The sequence below is a fragment of the Quercus suber genome, unplaced genomic scaffold, assembly GCF_002906115.3.
Source record: "Quercus suber isolate HL8 unplaced genomic scaffold, Cork oak 2.0 scaffold_426, whole genome shotgun sequence".
Lineage (NCBI taxonomy): Eukaryota > Viridiplantae > Streptophyta > Magnoliopsida > Fagales > Fagaceae > Quercus > Quercus suber.
In genome coordinates, this window is record NW_027069877.1 from 590454 (window position 1) to 608816 (window position 18363).

Here is an 18363-nt window from a genome sequence, read left to right on the forward strand (position 1 = left end):
GGGGGGGAAAACGCCCCCCCCCCCCCCCCCCCCCGATGCCCCAAAAATTCTCAAGTAACATATAGTACAAGGTCTTATTTGCATACACAAGGACAATCAGCTTTTTTACCTACATATTGTACTTGTACTATGTATTAGTTCACGGTAGGAAAACAATTTCACGTTGAGGCCACTTGCAACTCTTTTTAAAAAAGTAATGGATCCCACCTTGTAATAATATTATAATAAAATAAAACCACTTGTACAACCTACTTCTCCACTACTATTTTTTTGAATAGAATTATGAACAAACAAAAAAAAAAACCTACTCTCACTCACTAGTCATTATAGTGCCTCAAAAAAATTGATGGCCACAAAATTTTTCACAACTTTTGGGTGGCAAAGTGTGATTGTTGAAAAAAAATTGTAAGTTTATGTTATAGTATTTGTTAATCACTCATAATTTGCCATATCAAAGTTTTGACAAAAACATTGTGAAATAATTTATGGTCTAGAACTACTCATAGCACCTCTGTTACGTATAGCAATTTTTTCTTTCCTCACTAGCATTTTTCAGTCTCAAACCCAAGTTTTTTTAACAAACCCAAATTTTAATTGTATATGACAATTACATTTGCATATAGTTGTTTATCTTTTTTTATTAATATCAATTAATATTTTTTTGAATTAATTTTACTCTCTTTTGATCTTGGCCCCCCTAACCTAAAATCCTGGCTCCGCCACTGTCTACAACTATGGCGTTGCGTTAAATATGATGAGAGAATACACAAACCAAAGAGAGCTAGTTAGGGCTGGGAAAATTAGGTTTTGCACTTCATATCTTACAATAAAATCTATTTATAAGCAAAAGCATAACCTAAGGGCCATGTTTACTTCTAAGGAGTGGGTTCGTAGTAGATGGGAAAAGGAAGCAAATGCTAAACGAGTAGTAGAAACGATTTTGATGCCTTATTTTTGGAATACTATAGTTTACATTCTTAAAGTTATGGACCCTCTTGTTTGAGTTCTTTGCCTTGTTGATAATAAGAGAAAACCAGCTATGGGTTACACATATGAGGCAATGGATAGGGCCAAAGAAGCTATTATAAAAGCTTTTAATGAGAATGAAGAAAGTTATTCAAATATTTTTAAAATCATTGATGAGAGACGGGAATGTCAACTACATCGGCCTTTGCATGCAGCAGGTCATTTCTTGAATCCAGAGTATTTCTATTTCGATCCTAAGATAGCAACAAATGAAGAAATTATAGCAGGATTGTATGCTTGTATACAAAGACTAGTTCCTAGTACTGAATTCAGGACAAGATCATGGTTGAGCTATCCATGTATAAGAAAGCTGAAGGACTTTTTGGCATTCAATTGGCTGAAAGATCTAGAAAGACAAGGGCTCCAGGTAAGAAAGCATTTATATCTAACTTATAATGACTAGAATAGTGGCACTTTTTACAAATAAAAAATCTGACTTCTATGATATATCATATATCATTACTCATACTTATTTTTTTAACAGAGCTGAATGGTGGAATTTGTATGGGAGCTCAACTCCGAATTTGCAACAGTTAGCTATAAAAATCTTAAGCTTGAATTGTAGTGCATGTGGTTGTGAGCGTACTTGGAGTGTGTTTGAGCAGGTGAGTTTTTAAGTATATTAAGTAGATTTTATCCTTTGATGAGCTACTTTATTTCATAGAAAATTCCAATGTTTTAATAATTCACTAATAGTCTAATACTTAGTTTTTATAAATGCGTGTAGATTCACACAAAAAGAAGGAATAGACTTGCACAAAAACGACTAAATGATATGGTCTTTGTGAAGTATAATCAAAAGATGAAGGCACGATATGATAAGCGTGATGTTATCGATCCCATTTCCTTAGATGAAATAGATAAAAGTAATGAATGGTTGTTGGGGGAAATGGGTGCTGAACCATCTATAAATGTTGAAGATGAGTTGGTATTTGATGATGATGATGATGGTTTGACATGGGGTGTAGTGGCAAGAGCTGCTGGTGTTGGAGAACCAAGAAAGAATACTAGATTCCAAACAAAATCAAGGGCAAGCTCAAAGGCCTCAACATTACAACCAAATATTGAAGAGGAAGATGTTGACTTTGATGAGACCGAGGAAGAGAATGTTGATGGTTATAAATCTGGTTCAAGTGGCTTTGAAAGTGATGGAAACTTGAGTGAAGAGTCTGATGATGACCTTTAGATTAAAACGAACAACCACTCTTAAGCTATTAGCCTATTAGAATGTTCAATCTTCAAATGCTTTTGTTGAAGTTCAATGTTTTGTTTAGGAGTTTTCTTCTTTCTAATATGAAGTTATGAAAAATATTTTGGTTTAATATTCAGATTTAGATGATATTTGGATGGAGACTAATTTTTAAATGGTGATTTATGGTTAATATTCAGACTTAGTAGATATTTGATAATTATTTAGACTTAGTTGACTGTTGATATTTGGATGTAGACTAATTTTTTAGTTGGGATTCAAACCCAAAAACTGGTTTTATAGACCAGCTCCTATCCATTAGGAGCGGAGTCAGAATTGTTTGTATAATATTCTTATACATCAAATACATTAGAACCTTATATGTAAAATAACAATATTTAAAATTTGGCTCCTCACTTCACTCGGGCTAGCACCTTTTTGGCGCCTCATCACCTTGGGTGATACAAGGCCTTGGCGCCTTTCGCCTTTGACTACCTTGGTTAAATGTGAGTCATGTGATATTATTTAGTGTTTTACATTTTATTTATTTATTATTTTATCCTAAAAAATATTTAGGATTTCTGTGTTTGTGTTTGTGATTTTGAAAAGGAAAATGAGAAATCTAAAATTATTGTATGAGAAATCAAGAAAACATAAAATTGGATTTTTTAATATTTAATACTTATTATTATCATTATTTTCAGATTGGGTCACGATTTAGCCCCTTTAGATTGGGCCCTGAAGAGGCATGGCGGGCAGGTATGGGGGCAAAAAAAACCATTTAGTTAATGGGGCGAGTTCGGGTAATGGGGGGCGGGTGGCGGGGCGGGTTCGGAGATAAATAAACCCGCCCCATTGCCATTCCTACTTGAACGCACCGCACCCATATCAATAATTTTCTTTGAAATTTCTAGGATGTTATTTACTTATTTTGCAATTGTGAGAAAGAGTATATAACTCCTGTCACAAAGAATGCAAATATATCACAAGTTGAAAAAAGAGAGTCCTTCAAGGAAAAGAGTTTAATTTAACTCATATCACAAAGAATGCCAAGGTATATGATAAGAGTTGTGCTGACTTGATTCACTTGATAGAAGTATGTAGTGGGTGTGTGGGTGTTGTGTACTTCTTCTGTGTGTCAGTATGTTAGTGCTGAGATAGTAGTTGGTTACTATGCTAGCTGTATATGCCAACTAATGCCAGCTAAGGGTAATTGGTGCTGTAACTAATTGTAACTACTGGGTTGAGTGGACTAAACTGTATATAAGGTAAGAGAGGGTTATGCAGAAACTTTACCAACTTTATTGAACTCATTCTTTCTCAAACTCCCAATTTCTCTCTGTTCTTCTTATTCTTCATTGTTCTTCTTTTTCTTGGAGGTTGGTTGCCTCGAAACAACCCTTGAACACAATTATTTTTTAATTGATCCAATCAATTTGGTATCAGAGCCAACTCTGTTTTCATGGCAGAAACACGATCCTTGGCTGCTCTGAATGAGAAATACAATAATCTTTCATTCACTTCTGATCAACATGAACAAGAAATACGAGGCATTCACCAGAAAATTAATGCGATGACTTCAGTGCTACAAACATTAACAGAAACTATGCAAGGACTCACTGAAGCGGGAAATCAATGGCAACAGAGGATTGCACCTTCATCTCCAACTACTACATCAGTACAATTGGACCCACTCACGGCAGTTCCAAAGTTAGTAAGATTGGAGTTTCCAAGATTCAGGGGAGAGAATCCTTCAGGTTGGGTCTATAAGGCTCATCAGTTTTTTCAATTGTACAGTACACCTCCAAATTAGAGGATTCTTTTAGCTTCCTATCACATGGAGGATGAAGCTTTGGTTTGGTTTCAAGATGCTGAGGAGACAGGGCAGTTTACAAGTTGGGAAGCCTTTGTGAGAGCTTTGCACACCAGATTTGGAGCTTTGGCCTATGATGATCCTATGGGAGCTTTAACAAAATTGAGGCAGGTAAGTTCTGTTTCTACTTACAAGGCTCAGTTTGAAGTTTTATCCAATAGAATTAAGGAATTGTCTGAAAAACACAAACTTAGCTGTTTTTTGAGTGGATTAAAAGAGGAAATCCGTTTGCCTGTTAAGATGTTCAATCCACAAACTCTTAATTCTGCCTTTGGACTTGCTAAAATACAAGAGGAATATACCCTTAGCAACAAGAGAATTACTAAACCATGGATAGATGTGCCTAAATCCTCTATTCTTGGACCACTACCAACAGCAATCAAGAATGATAAGGTAGATGTAAAAACTACCAAATTTCCTGTTCGAAAAATTCCTGCAACACAGATTGAAGAAAGAAGGAAGAAAGGACTTTGTTTCCATTGTGAAGAAAAGTGGCATGCAGGTCACCATTGCAAGATTCCAAGAATTTTCCTTATGGAAGGTTTGCAAGAATTGCAATCTGATGATCAGTTGCAGGGGGTGGTGACTGGTGACTCTGATGGAATGGATCAAGGTGTGGAGGAAGGTATGGCTAGGTTAAGAGGCATTGGGATTAAGGGTACTGCAGAGTTGAAGGGTAGTGTTGCTGAGTTACTCTGTATGCATTACTTGGTAGTCCTTCTCCAGGTACAATGAGGGTTTTCGCAAGGATCAAGCAACAAGAGATGGTTATTTTGATTGATAGTGGCAGTACACATAATTTTCTGGATGAAGAGATGTGGAAGGTATTGAATTTACCTTTGTCATCTAAGGACACATTTGAAGTCCAGATTGCTAATGGTGCTTTAATCAAGACTAAAGGGATTAGTTATGGGGTTCCACTTAAAGTTCAAGGGCATATATTTAAGGTGGATTTGAACATATTGGCCCTTGGTGATTGTGCAATAGTCCTGGGTACCCAATGGTTGTATTCCTTGGGGTTGATTCAATGGGACTTCAAGAATCTCACTATGCAATTTTGGTATGAAGGCATTTCTATTTTGCTCAAGGGTTTACAACCCTTAAGGCCTTCCTTGCAAGAGGGTGAGAAGTTTTTAACACCTGCTGTCAAGAAGGGGTTGTTGTTGCAGATTGTAGCTATTCCTCCAATAGCTTCAATAGTACAGTCACAACTTACAACAGCCTCAACAGTGTAGTCACATCCTGCCTTAACCCAACTACTTCAAGACTTCAGCAAGGTCTTTGAGGTACCTATTGGTCTACCACCACTCAGGAATCATGAGCATTCAATCATTTTGAAGGAGGGCAGTCAACCCATCTATGAAAGACCATACAGGTATCCTTTCTACCAAAAATCTGAGATTGAAAAGATTGTCAAAGACTTGCTTGAAGCAGGTTCTATTAGAGCTAGCCAAAGTCCATTTTCTTCACATGTGTTGTTGGTAAGAAAGGCAGATGGCAGTTGGCGCATGTGCATTGACTATAGGTCACTTAATAAGGCCACTATTAAGGATAAATATCCAATTCCAGTAGTAGATGAGTTACTTGATGAGTTGTGTGGGGCAACAATATTTTCTAAACTGGATCTTAAGTCTGGTTGCCATCAAATTAGAATGAATGAATATGACAGTGTTTGGTGTCAGTATTGCTATGCCACATTTGGCATCACTGCTTGCATTCTTATGCTTGTTACGTTGATGATTTATGTGGCATATCGATATCGACATACTAGGGTTGGAGTGGGGGTTCGTACAATCATTTTTTACGATGTGTCTCATGTCCCTTATAACATGGAGACATGTTGTATTTGTCTTTGTAACTTTATTTATGGAGATCAATTAGCAAGTCTTCAACCATGTAAGCATGTGTTCCACCGAATTGACCTCTTCATGAACAAGAGATTCTAAAAAAAGAAGGTTAAAAAACATTGGTTATTTTTGCAATATATAAATCGTTGCAACGATTTAATGCAACGATTTATATATTGCAACGATTTACTTCGAAAATCCCATTGCAAAAGGTTATTTTTTTATTAATCAAAGCAACAGGTTTATACAATACTAGATTTTTGTTGCCATAAATTCCGCATATTGCGACGATTTACTTTGAACATCCCATTGCAAGAGGTTATTTTTTTATTAAAAAAAGTAATATGTTTATGCAATACTTGATTTTCGTTGCAGTAAATTCCATATATTGCAACCATTTATATATTGCAACGATTTGCTATGAAAATCTTGTTGCAATATGTTATTTTTTTAATAAAAAAAGCGTTAGGTTTTTGCATCACCAGATTTTCGTTGCAATGACTTCCACATATTGCAACAATTTACTTTGCAACGATTTAATTTGAATTTGTCTCATATCATATACGTAAGTCTGAATGAAATGTTAATAATCCTATTTGCAGAGATTCTGTCATGGATGATGTCTTTATTTCAAGTCCTATCAAGCGTGATCCAAGCATACTTATCGTTTGGTGTCAGTATTGCTATGCCACATTTGTCATCACTACTTGCATTCTTATGGTTTTTACGTTGATGATTTATGTGGCATATCGATATCGACATACTAGGGTTGGCGTGGGGTTTCGTACAATCATTTTTTACGATGTGTCTCATGTTCCTTATAACATGGAGACATGTTGAATTTGTGTTTGTAACTTTATTAATGGAGATCAATTAGCAAGTCTTCAACCATGTAAGCACGTGTTCCACCGAAGTGACCTCTTCATGAACAAGAGATTCTAAAAAAAGAAGGTTACAAAACATTGGTTATTTTTGCAATATATAAATCGTTGCAACGATTTATTGCAATGATTTATATATTGCAACGATTTACTTTGAAAACCAAGTCGCCATAGGTTATTTTTTTATTAATCAAAGCAATAGGTTTATGCAACACTAAATTTTTGTTGCAACAAATTTCATATATTGCAACGATTTACTTTGAAAATCTCGTTGCAATAGGTTATTTTTTTATTAATCAAATCAATAGGTTTATGCAACACTAGATTTTTGTTGTAATAAATTCCACATATTGCAACGATTTACATTGAAAATCTCGTTGCAATAGGTAATTTTTTTTTTTAAAAAAGGTAATATGTTTATGCAACACTAGATTTTCGTTGAAATAGGTTCCATATATTGCCACAATTTCCTTTGAAAATCTCGTTGCAATAGGTTACCTTTTTATTGAAAAAAGCAATAGGTTTGTGCATCACTAGATTTTTGTTGCAATAAATTCCATATATTGCAACGATTTATATATTACAACAATTTACTTTGAAAAGCTCGTTGCAATAGGTTATTTTTTTACTAAAAAAAGCAATAGGTTTGTGCATCACTGGATTTTCGTTGCAATAAATTCCATATATTGCAACAATTTATATATTGCAACAATTTACTTTGAAAATCTCGTTGCAATAGGTTATTTTTTTATTAAAAAAAGCAATAGGTTTGTGCATCATTTTTTGCAATTAGCAAGTTTTCAACCATGTAAGCACTTGTTCCACCGAAGTGACCTATTCATGAACAAGAGATTCTAAAAAAAGAAGGTTACAAAACTTTGGTTATTTTTGCAATATATAAATCGTTGCAACGATTTATATATTGCAACGATTTGCTTTGAAAATCAAGCTGCAATAGGTTATTTTTTTATTAATCAAAGCAATTGGTTTATGCAGAACTAAATTTTTGTTGCAATAAATTCCACAAATTGCAACGATTTACTTTGAAAATCTCGTTGTAATAGGTAATTTTTTTCTTAAAAAAAAGTAATATGTTTATGCAACACTAGATTTTCATTGCAATAAGTTCCATATATTGCAACGATTTCCTTTGAAAATCTCGTTGCAGTAGGTTACCTTTTTATTGAAAAAAGCAATAGGTTTGTGCATCACTAGATTTTTGTTGCAAAAAATTCCATATATTGCAACAATTTACTTTGAAAATCTCGTTGCAATAGGTTATTTTTTTATTAAAAAAAGCAATAGGTTTGGGCATCACTGGATTTTCGTTGCAATAAATTTCATATATTGCAACAATTTACATTGCAACGATTTACTTTGAAATTGTCTCATATCATGTACATAAGTCTGAATGAAATATTAATATTCTTTCTGCAGAGATTCTGTCACGTATGATGTCTTTATTTCAGGTCCTATCAAGTATGATCCAAGCATACTTAGTGTTTGGTGTCAGTATTGCTATGCCACATTTGTCATCACTGCTTGCATTCTTATGCTTTTTACGTTAATGATTTATGTGGCATATCGATATCGACATACTTGGGTTGGTTTGGGGGTTCATACAATCATTTTTTGCGATGTGTCTCATGTTCCTTATAACATGGAGAAATGTTGTATTTGTCTTTGTAAATTTATTTATGGAGATCAATTAGCAAGTCTTCAACTATGTAAGCACGTGTTCCACAGAAGTGACCTCTTCATGAACAAGAGATTCTAAAAAAAGAAGGTTACAAAACATTGGTTATTTTTGCAATATATAAATCGTTGCAACGATTTATATAATGCAATGATTTACTTTGAAAATCTCGGTTCAATAGGTTATTTTTTTATTAATCAAAGCAATAGGTTTATGCAACACTAGATTTTTGTTGCAATAAATTCCACATATTGCAACGATTTACTTTGAAAATCTCGTTGCAATAGGTTATTTTTTTATTAAAAATAGCAATAGGTTTGTGCGTCACTAGATTTTCCTTGCAATAAATTCCATATATTGCAACAATTTACTTTGCAACGATTAACTTTGAAATTGTCTCATATCATGTACATAAGTTTGAATGAAATATTAATATTCCTTTTGTAGAGATTCTGTCACGGAGGATGTCTTTATTTCAAGTCCTGTCAAGTGCGATCCAAGCATACTTAGTGTTTTGTGTCAGTATTGTTATGCCACATTTGTCATCACTGCTTGCATTCTTATGCTTGTTACGTTGATGATTTATGTGGCATATCGATATCGACATACTAGGGTTGGTGTGGGGGTTCGTTCAATCATTTTTGACGATGTGTCTCATGTCCCTTATAACATGGAGACATGTTGTATTTGTCTTTGTAACTTTATTTATGGAGATCAATTAGCAAGTCTTCAACCATGTAAGCATGTGTTCCACCGAAGTGACGTCTTCATGAACAAGAGATTCTAAAAAAAGAAGGTTACAAAACATTGGTTATTTTTGCAATATATAAATCGTTGCAACTATTTATTGCAACAATTCATATATTGCAACGATTTACTTTGAAAATCTCGTTGCAATAAGTTATTATTTTTATTAATCAAAGCAATAGGTTGATGCAACACTAGATTTTTGTTGCAATAAATTCCACATATTGCAACGATTTACTTTGAAAATCTCACTGCAATAGGTTATTTTTTTATTAAAAAAAAGTAATATGTTTATGCAACACTAGATTTTCGTTGCAATAAATTCCATATATTGCAACGATTTACTTTGAAAATCTCGTTGTAATAGGACATTTTTTTATTAAAAAAAGAAATAGGTTTGTGCATCACTAGATTTTCGTTGCAACATATTCTATTTATTGCAACAATTTTCCTTGCAACGATTTACATTGAAATATCTCATATCATGTATATAAGTCTGAATGAAATATTAATAATCCTTTTGCAGAGATTCTGTCTTGGTTGATGTCTTTATTTGAAGTCCTATCAAGCGTGATCCAAGCATACTTAGTGTTTGGTGTCAGTATTGCTATGCAACATTTGTCATCACTGCTTGCATTCTTATGCTTGTTACGTTGATGATTTATGTGGCATATAGATATCGATATACTATGGTTGGTGTGGGGGTTCGTACAATCATTGTTTACGATGTGTCTCATGTTCCTTATAACATGGAGACATGTTGTATTTGTCTTTGTAACTTTATTTATGGAGATCAATCAGCAAGTCTTCAACCATGTAACCACATGTTCCAACGGATTGACCACTTCATGAACAAGAGATTCTAAAAAAGGAGGGTTACAAAACATTGGTTATTTTTGCTATAAATAAATAGTTGCAACGATTTCTTGCAACGATTTATATATTACAACGATTTACTTTGAAAATCTCGTTACAATAGGTTATTTTTTTATTAAAAAAATGTAATATGTTTATGCAACACTCGATTTTTGTTGCAATAAATTCCATATATTGCAACGATTTATATATTGAAATGATTTACTTTGAAAATCTCGTTGCAATAGGTTATTTTTTTTAATAAAAAGAGCAATAGGTTTGTGCATCACAAGATTTTCGTTGCAATAAATTTCATATATTGCAACGATTTACTTTGAAATTCTCATTGCAATAGGTTATTTTTTTAATAAAAAAAGCAGTAGGTTTGTGCATCACTAGATTTTCGTTGCAATAAATTCCATACATTGCAACAATTTACTTTGAAATTGTCTCATATCATTTACATAAGTCTGAATGAAATATTAATCTACTTTTTGCAGAGATTTTGTAATGGATGATGTCTTTATTTCAAGTCCTGTCAAGCGTGATCCAAGCATACTTAGTGTTTGGTGTCAGTATTGCTATGCCACATTTGTCATCACTGCTTGCATTCTTATGCTAGTTACGTTGATAATTTTTGTGGCATATCGATATTGACATAATAGGGTTGGTGTGGGGGATTGTACAATCATTTTTTACGATGTGTCTCATGTTCCTTATAACATGGATACATGTTGTATTTGTCTTTGTAACTTTATTTATGGAGATCAATTAGCGAGTCTTCAACCATGTAAGCACGTGTTCCACCGAAGTGACCTCTTCATGAACAAGAGATTCTAAAAACAGAAGGTTACAAAACACTGGTTACTTTTGCAATATAATAATCGTTGCAACGATTTACTTTGAAAATCCCGTTGAATAGGTTATTTTTTTAATAAAAAAAAGTAATATGTTTATGCAACACTAGATTTTCGTTGCAATAAATTCTAATGATGTTATAAAATGCAATTTTCAAAGTCGTCCATATGGTTCGTCCTCGATTAAAGAATAGAGGAAGGGCGCAACAAAAAAGTCGTCCGTCCCCAGCAACCCTCGTCTGTCATAAATTAAGGACGGACAAGACGAGGCCTCGTCCGTCCCAAATGACGGACGAGGAAAACCTTCTGAGCTTGAACCAGGGCTCGTTCGTCCTTAATTAAGGACGGACGAGGCAAATATTTTGAACTTGCAGAGTTAGTCCTCATCTATGAACCAAGGCCTCCATTATTCGTGATGAAGCACCGGTCCAGATAAAGTAACTTCCATGGAAGTTATGGAAGTTACCTCTGACTTTGGTGAATTCCTTGACAATAGGAATGGGTATCAGAGCAAGTAAGCGTTCCATGTGCGCTATATAAACGTTTCTCTACGAAGAGGTAGAGGATGGGGACATTATTTTTTACAGAGCAAAAGAAAGTCTTAGAAATATCTCTCTCTATTCCAGCCTACTGACTTTACCATCGGAAGACCCTAGACCGGCCTCCACTGGTCTTTCTCTGATTGAATTCCATTTTTCAGGACCTAGCCCTCAAGATCATCAAAGCCCGGAGACTTTCAACCCACTGATTTTCCAGGATTATCAAATTCCATATATGGCAACGATTTACTTTGAAATGCTCGTTGCAATAGGTAATTTCTTTTTTTAAAAGAACCAATAGGCTTGTGCAACAATAGATTTTCGTTGCTATAAATTCCATATTTTGCAACAATTCACTTTGCAACGATTTACATTGAAATTGCCTCATATCATGTACATAAGTCTGAATGAAATATTAACATTCTTTTTGCAGAGATTCTGTCATGGTTGATGTCCTTATTTCAAGTCCTATCAAGCGTGATCTAATCATACTTAGTGTTCTGTGTCGGTATTGCTATGCCACATTTGTCATCATTGCTTGCATTCTTACGCCTGTTACGTTGAAGATTTATGAGGCATATCGATATCGACATACTAGGGTTGGTGTGGGGTTTGTACAATCATTGTTTACGATGTGTCTCATGTTCCTCATAACATGGAGACATGTTGTATTTGTCTTTGTAACTTTATTTATGTAGAGAAATCAGCAAGTCTTCAACCATATAAGGACGTGTTCCACCGGAGTGACCTCTTCATGAACAAGAGATTCTTGAAAGAGAAGGTTACAAAACATTGGTTATTTTGCTATAAATAAATATTTGCAACGATTTATTGCAATAGGTACTTTGAAAATCTCGTCGCAATAGGTAATTTTTTTATTGAAAAAAGCAATAGGTTTGTGCATCACTAGATTTTCGTTGCAATAAATTCCATATATTGCAACAATTTACTTTGCAACGATTTACTTTGAAATTGTCTCATATCATGTACATAAGTCTGAATTAAATATTAACATTCTTTTTGCAAAGATTCTGTCATGGATTATGTCTTTATTTCAAGTCCTATCAAGCGTGATCCAAGCAAACTTAGTGTTTGGTGTCAGTATTGCCAGGCCACATTTGTCATCACTGCTTGCATTCTTATGCTTGTAACGTTGATGATTTATGTGGCATATCGATATCGACATAATAGGGTTGGTGTGGGGTTTCGAACAATCATTTTTTACGATGTGTCTCATGTTCCTTATAACATGGAGACATGTTGTATTTATCTTTGTAACTTTATTTATAGAGATCAATTAGCAAGTTTTCAACCATGTAAGCACGTGTTCCACCGAAGTGACCTCTTCAAGAACAAGAGATTCCAAAAAAAGAAGGTTACAAAACATTGGTTATTTTTGCAATATATAAATCATTGCAACGATTTATTGCAACGATTTTTATATTGCAACGATTTACTTTGAAAATTTCGTTGCAATAGGTTATTTTTTTATTAATCAAAGCAATAGGTTTATGCAAGACTAAATTTTTGTTGCAATAAATTCCGTATATTGCAACGATTTACTTTGAAAATCTCGTTGCAATAGGTTTTTTTTTAGTAATCGAATCAATAGGTTTATGCAACACTAGATTTTTGTTGCAATAAATTCCACATATTGCAACGATTTACTTTGATAATCTCGTTGTAATAGGTTATTTTTTTATTAAAAAAAAGTAATATGTTTATGCAAAACTAGATTTTTGCTGCAATAAATTCCATATATTGCAACGATTTATATATTGCAACAATTTACTTTGAAAATCTCATTGCAATAGGTTATTTTTTTATTAAAAAAAGCAATAGGTTTGTGCATTACTAGATTTTCGTTGCAATAAATTCCATATATTGCAACAATTTACTTTGCAACGATTTACTTTGAAATTGTCTCATATCATGTACATAAGTCTGAATGAAATATTAACATTCTTTTTGCAAAGATTCTGTCATGGATTATGTCCTTATTTCAAGTCCTATCAAGCGTGATCCAAGCAAACTTAGTGTTTGGTGTCAGTATTGCTAGGCCACATTTGTCATCACAGCTTGCATTCATATGCTTGTAACGTTGATGATATATGTGGCATATCGATATTGACATACTAGGGTTGGCGTGGGGTTTCATACAATCATTTTTTACGGTGTGTCTCATGTTCCTTATAATGTGGAGATATGTTGTATTTATCTTTGTAACTTTATTTATCGAGATCAATTAGCAAGTTTTCAACCATGTAAGCACGTGTTCCACTGAAGTGACCTCTTCATGAATAAGAGATTCTAAAAAAAGATGGTTACAAAACATTGGTTATTTTTGCTACAAATAAATAGTTGCAACGATTTATTGCAACGATTTATATATTACAACGATTTACTTTGAAAATCTCGTTGCAATAGGTTATTTTTTTATTAAAAAAATATAATATGTTTATACAACACTCGATTTTCGTTGCAATAAATTCAATATATTGCAACGATTTATATATTGAAACGATTTACTTTGAAAATATCGTTGCAATTGGTTATTTTTTTATTTAAAATTGCAATAGGTTGGGTATCACTAGATTTTCGTTGCAATAAATTCCACATATTGCAACAATTTACTTTGCTGCGATTTACTTTGAAATTGTCTCATATCACGTGCATAAGTCTGAATGAAATATTAATATTCTCTTCGCAGAGATTCTGTCGTGGATGATGTCTTTATTTCAAGTCCTATCAAGGGTGATCCAAGCATACTTAGTGTTTGGTGTCAGAATTGCTATTCCACATTTGTCGTCACTGCTTGCATTCTTATGCTTGTTAAGTTGATGATTTATGTGGCATATCGATATCGACGTACTAGGGTTGGATTGGGGGTTCGTACAATCATTTTTTACGATGTTTCTCATGTTCCTTATAACATGGAGACATGTTGTATTTGTCTTTGCAACTTTATTTATGGAGATCAATTAGCAAGTCTTCAACCATGTAAGCACGTGTTCCACCGAAGTGACTTCTTCATGAACAAGAGATTCTAAAAAAAGAAGGTTACAAAACATTGGTTATTTTTGCAATATATAAATCGTTGCGACGATTTATTGCAACGATTTATAAATTTCATTGATTTACTTTGAAAATCTCGTTGCGATAGGTTATTTTTTTTACCAATCAAAGCAATTGGTATATGCAACACTAGATTTTTGTTGCAATGAATTCCCCATACTGCAACGATTTACTTTGAAAATCTCGTCGCAATAGGTTATTTTTTTATTAAAAAAAGTAATACGTTTATGCAGCACAAGATTTTCGTTGCAATAAATTCCATATATCGCAACTATTTATATATTGCAACGATTTCCTTTGAAAATTTCATTGCAATTGGTTACTTTTTTATTAAAAAAAGCAATATGGTTGTGCATCACTAGATTTTCGTTGCAATAAATTCCATATATTGAACCGATTTCTTTTGAAAATCTCGTTGCAATAGGTTATTTTTTTATTGAAAAAAGCAATAGGTTTGTGCATCACTAGATTTTCGTTGAAATAAATTCCATATATTGCAACAATTTACTTTGCAACGATTTACTTTGAAATTGTCTCATATCATGTACATAAGTCTGAATGAAATATTAATATTCTTTTTCAAAGATTCTGTCAAGGATTATGTCTTTATTTAAAGTCCTATCAAGTGTGATTCAAGTAAACTTAGTGTTTGGTGTTAGTATTTCTAGGAGACAATCATCACTGCTTGCATTCTTATGCTTGTAACATTGATGATATATGTCGCATATCGATATCGACACACTAGGGTTGGCGTGGGGTTTCGTACAATCATTTTTTACAATGTGTCTCATGTTCCTTATAACATGGAGACATGTTGTATTTATCTTTGTAACTTTATTTATGGAGATCAATTAGCAAGTTTTCAACCATGTAAGCACGTGTTCCACTGAAGTGACCTCTTCATGAACAAGAGATTCTAAAAAAAGATGGTTACAAAACATTGGTTATTTTTGCAATATATAAATCATTGCAACGATTTATTGCAATGATTTATATATTGCACCGATTTACTTTGAAAATCTCGTTGCAATAGGTTATTTTTTTACTAATCAAAGCAACAGGTTTATGCAACACTAAATTTTTGTTGCAATAAATTCCATATATTGCAACGATGTACTTTGAAAATCTCGTTGCAATAGGTTATTTTTTCATTAATCGAATCAATAGGTTTATGCAACACTAGATTTTTGTTGTAATAAATTTCACATATTGCAACGATTTACTTTGATAATCTCATTGCAATAGGTTATTTTTTTATTAAAAAAAAGTAATATGTTTATGCAACACTAGATTTTTGTTGCAACAAATTCCATATATTGCAACGATTTATATATTGCAACAATTTACTTTGAAAATCTTGTTGCAATAGGTTATTTTTTTATTAAAAAAAGCAATAGTTTTGTGCATCACTAGATTTTCGTTGCAATAAATTCCGTATATTGCAACAATTTACTTTGCAACGTTTTACTTTTAAATTGTCTCATATCATGTACATAAGTCTGGATGAAATATTAATATTCTTTTTGCAAGGATTCTGTCAAGGATTATGTCTTTATTTACAGTCCTATCAAGTGTGATTCAAGTAAACTTAGTGTTTGGTGTCAGTATAGCTAGGAGACAATCATCACTGCTTGCATTCTTATGCCTGTAACGTTGATGATATATGTGGCATATTGATATCGACACACTAGGGTTGGCGTGGGGTTTCGTACAATAATTTTTTATATTGTGTCTCATGTTCCTTATAACATGGAGACATGTTGTATTTATCTTTGTAACTTTATTTATGGAGATCAATTAGCAAGTTTTCAATCATGTAAGCACGTGTTGGACTGAAGTGACCTCCTCATGAGCAAGAGATTCTAAAAAAAGAAGGTCACAAAACATTGATTATTTTTGCAATATATAAATCATTGCAACGATTTATATATTGCAACGATTTACTTTGAAAATCTCGTTGCAATAGGTTATTTTTTTATTAATCGAAGCAACAGGTTATGCAACACTAATCGTTTGTTGCAAAAAATTCCATATATTGCAACGTTTTACTCTGAAAATCTCGTTACAATAGGTTATTTTTTCATTAATCGAATCACTAGGTTTATGCAACACTAGATTTTTGTTGTAATAAATTCCACATATCGCAATGATTTACTTTGATAATCTCGTTGCAATAGGTTATCTTTTTATTAAAAAAAAGTAATATGTTTATGCAACACTAGATTTTTGTGGCAAAAAATTCCATATATTGCAATGATTTATATATTGTAACAATTTACTTTGAAAATCTCATTGCAATAGTGTTAGAAATTTAGACCCCTTAAACACACAGATTGCGTAGCCTAGATTAATTAGCCAAGTTGTTACTTAGTCAAATTAAGCAATTCTAGGTTAAAACAATCCAAACAATCATATCAAGAATATAAAGCAGCGGAAAATAAATAACACAAGATATGATCACCCAGGAAACCACACGGTAAAAACCTGGGGAGGATTNTGTTATAACATATTACATTTTTTAATAAAAAAATAACCTATTGCAACGAGATTTTCAAAGTAAATTGTTGTAATATATAAATCGTTGCAACTATTTATTTGTAGCAAAAATAACCATGTTTTGTAACCATTCTTTTTTAGAATCTCTTGTTCATGAAGAGATCAGTTCAGTGGAACACGTGCTTACATGGTTGAAAACTTGCTAATTGATCTCCATAAATAAAGTTACAAAGAAAATACAACATGTCTCCATGTTATAAGTACGTGAGACACATCGTAAAAAATGATTGTACAAAACCCCACGCCAACCATAGTATGTCGATATCGATATGCCACATATATCATCAACATTACGAGCATAAGAATGCAAGCAGTGATGACAAATGTGGCGTAGCAATACTGACACCAAACACTAAGTTTGGTTGGATCACGCTTGATAGGAATTGAAATAAGGACATAATCTATGACAGAATCTTTGCGAAAAGAATATTAGTATTTCATTCAGACTTATGTACATTATATGTGACAATTTCCAAGTAAATCGATGCAAAGTAAATTGTTGCAACATATGGAATTTATTGCGACGAAAATCTAGTGATGCACAAACCTATTGCTTTTTTTAAAAAAAAATAACCTATTGTTAGGTTTTGAGTTTGTAATGTTGGCAAACCATGACAAAACATGACAAAAACTAAGTCTCATTAGTTTAGAATGGTCTACATTGAAGCCCAAGACAAAAACTTCAAGTTCAGGATAAAAACAAATGAGTTACAAGCTGGTGGGTTGATCGATCCAATCTAATTTTCGATTGATCGAAAATCGCGGATCAGCAAAATCAGCAAACGTAAAAAGGCCATAACTTATTCGTTTGAAGCCCAAATCGCGAGCCGTTTTTCCAGTATTTAAAGGACATCATAAGCTAACCCTAGCTAGGGTTTTTAGAGCTTTTTAGAGAAATTAGAGTGCCTCTTGTGCCTCTTTGAAGTTTAGGGTTTTACCAAAAGCTCTCTTATGTTTTCTACCGTGCTATTCCTTGAAGAATCTCAAGATCCGGTGTTGTAGAAGTTGTTGCCTTCTCTAGTCATCAAAGGTGTTGATGATCTAAACCTTCAAGGGTGGTCTTGGAGTCACAAACAGGAGAGTTTGTGTTGATAAACCTTTGAGTGGATCTCAAAGTCACAGACGTGGGTGTTTGTGTTTTGCAAAGAATTCAAGAAAGAAGTAGTCCGTGGATTCGGAGCCTGCGCGTGTCGTGTCAGGAAGTTCTACTGGTGGGTAGCAT

General features: G+C 33.3%; 1 protein-coding gene across 1 annotated transcript in view; it reads right to left on the minus strand.

The window, feature by feature from the left end:
• Positions 1 to 17651, minus strand: part of LOC112021736 (protein unc-13 homolog) — a 65702-nt gene extending 48051 nt beyond the window's left edge. Inside the window, exon 1 of the mRNA XM_065761716.1 lies at positions 17647 to 17651. The gene's annotated coding sequence lies outside the window, so the exon portion shown is untranslated. The remainder of the gene's footprint in view (positions 1 to 17646) is intronic.
• Positions 17652 to 18363: the final 712 nt, after the last annotated feature.